Source organism: Triticum dicoccoides, chromosome 6B (assembly GCF_002162155.2).
Source record: "Triticum dicoccoides isolate Atlit2015 ecotype Zavitan chromosome 6B, WEW_v2.0, whole genome shotgun sequence".
NCBI lineage: Eukaryota > Viridiplantae > Streptophyta > Magnoliopsida > Poales > Poaceae > Triticum > Triticum dicoccoides.
The window spans coordinates 333,847,042-333,849,823 of NC_041391.1; the positions used below are offsets into that span (position 1 = coordinate 333,847,042).

General features: G+C 37.3%; 1 protein-coding gene across 8 annotated transcripts in view; it reads left to right on the top strand.

Moving 5' to 3' along the window:
- LOC119322001 (pentatricopeptide repeat-containing protein At5g65560-like) overlaps nucleotides 1–2,243 on the top strand; it is a 42,130-nt gene extending 39,887 nt beyond the window's left edge. For 7 of the 8 annotated variants that reach the window (XR_005155333.1, XM_037595497.1, XM_037595501.1 and 4 more), the window contains one exon: nucleotides 943–1,164. The gene's annotated coding sequence lies outside the window, so the exon portion shown is untranslated. Of the gene's footprint in view, nucleotides 1–942; nucleotides 1,165–2,136 lie in introns of those variants that run through there. The other variant, XM_037595500.1, reaches the window with a different exon arrangement.
- The last annotated feature ends 539 nt before the right edge of the window (nucleotides 2,244–2,782 follow it).

Here is a 2,782-nt window from a genome sequence, read left to right on the forward strand (position 1 = left end):
GGTGGGCCGGGCCGGTTGGGCCTTTTGGGCTAGCCGGCCGACAGCTGGGCCGGAGCCCAGTGGGGGGGTTGCTTTCTCTTTTTTTTTAGCTTTGTTTTCTGTTTTCTTTTCTTTATCTATTTTCTTTTCTATTTTATTCTTTTAATTTCTGTTTTATAAAATATAAATACAACTCCTAAATTAATGTTATAATTTATTCTACTGCCCCAAAAAGTGTAACACCTAATTAAAAATAGTTTGCATTATTATTATTTTTAAAAGGCATTTAATTAATTGTCATAGCTGCTGTTTTAATTACTTTAGAGCCTTTAAACATTTTATAAAAGTGTGGTTTCTCCACAATAATTACCTATGCATTATTTGGCAACACCCCAACATTTTAGTTTTAATATTTAAAAATCTTTACCGTTTGACTTTATTTTAAGTTTGAATTTCGAATCGATTTTGAACTAACACGAGATTAACAACAGTAACCATGGTGATGTGGCATCATTAACATGGGATTATTGTAGCCTAATTACCCGGGCGTCACAATCAGGGTGGTCGAGTTCGTCGCGACCAGCTGTCCATGGCTGTCGGCTTCAACTTTATTCCACCTAGGTGCTTTCACTTCTTTTTGGATGTTTTTTGTATGAATCTGCATTTTGGTTATTAAATTCAGTACAACGAAACACATGAATCCCTAACGCGTACCAAATTACTGATTCTATTAAAAACAGTTAGTAGATTTCGCCATTGGTTGGTCTACTTGTGTAAATCTGTCAGTTCATGACAAGTAACTTCAGATGCTAGAAATGTAGGATGTTTGTGTGAATCTTGCTTGTTTTAGAGAGAAAAAGAGTTTGTAGTTCCTTTGGGACTATAATACTTGTTTCTGCAGTACTGGTTGGGAAATTTTGGTAGTTCATTTTGCTTATATCTGCATGTTGTCTCTTCCTGCAGGACCCGACCCAACCAGCGTCGCCATGGCATGACGCCTACCAGCGAAGGACCACCACCTCCTCGACGACGTGCCCAAACCCGCCGACGAGGCCCACCGCCCCAACCCTCCTCCTTCCTCCTCGCATCGGGATGAGAAAGATCTAGCCGGCGCCTAAAGCCCATTCCACCATTGTACCTCCCCCTTCCCCTCACTGCACTGGCCGGTGTGACACAGCGCCGCCGCCAAGGGAAACTTCTTTCCTCCCATCATCGCCCCTGCATCTCCTAGACGAGATGGTTGGTTCGATGACTTCTTCATCGGTATTTCAATTTAGGCTGTGACACCTGTGTTGCATAGTAGGTGTTTGCAATAATGCATGAGCCAAAGAAGCTTATTTTTTGTTGTTTTTATTTTCAGCTAAAACAAGAAAGAATTTCATTTTGGTTCCTCTGTGGTGCTTGAGATAAATTATAATCAGTTCATGTGCGTTCACGCGAGAAGTTCCCGTATGAAAATTAAATCAAATAGTCCATGCACAGTAAAAGGGAACATTTACAAAGAAAAATGTACCGAAAGTACATTTATCATATTTTCTGAAGTTCTAGAAAAAGAAAAGGAAAAGTTCAAGCAAAACCAAAAAGTTCAAATATAGGGCCGTTGTTGGTCGCCTGGGTCAGTTCATGTGCTACCATTGGAGGAGTTTAAAAAATCAGAACTAGTGCATTTCCATAAAATTCTGTAGTTTCGTGTGTGTGCTGCTACAAATATGAACAATTTTTTTCCAATCATACTAGTACTGATGCAATCACCTAAAATAAGTTGAAGAAAAGTTCTGTAAGTTTGGTGCATGTGTTGCTACAAAAATCTAGTCTGTGTGTAGCTACTGTATGTCTTCTGAATCATGATGCATGATATTCTTTCAGGAAAAAACATTTTCAGGTTATTGGTGCCGCTGGATAACTGTCATAGTTTGTCGCCAGCAAAGTCCTTGAACTTGGTCTACACCAGTAGTAGAACTTAGTGGTTCTCCGTGACCTAAAGTTGAAAACAGACAAAAATTTTCAAGTAATGTAATCTGTAGCAAAACACACGATTTTTTATCGAAATGTTGCAACTAGAGGACTATAACCACTACAGGATGACAAAAAAGTATCAAACTGCACAAGTAGTGTTCCATTTATCTTTCTCTCATGCCTGCCCTTTTGATTTTATAGGAATTGAGGCTTCGCCAAGGAACAAGACTGGTAACTAGCGCAAAGGAGACTATGTCGAGAGGTGGCACTGCTAGACTTGCTGATGTGTAGTTATGGCATAAAAAAGATGAAAAAATGGTATCTTGTATGATTCCATAAGGTGTATGTAGCAAATCTTCCCATGTGGATCAGTACAACTTATGTACGACCTTGAGTTCATAGATCTTATAGTAATCTTTGTACTACTTTTCATAACACTAAGTAAAGCAAGAGTAGCCCTTTTTTGTGAGCAACAATTCAAACGAATCTGTTGTATCAGTTCTTATGATAGATAGAAGAAAGTTCACTAGCCAAAAGGTTAGAGAAGTCTACCTTATAATTTACAATCTTAAAATAATGATCAGTTTGAATTAAAAAATTGGTCTTTGCATTAAAAACAATGATCAGATCAAATTCAAAACAATGATCAGTTCAAATTAAAAAATTCTGAATTAAAAAAATTCTGAATTAAAAACAATGATCAATTTGAATTAAAAAAAATAAATGATCAGTTCGAACAAGAAACAATTGTCAGCTTGAATTAAAAACAAGAAAGAAAAAACCGTTTCTAATAAATAGAAATGCGGAAGTGTGAAGTGAAAATAATGACATGTCCGATGTTTCAACA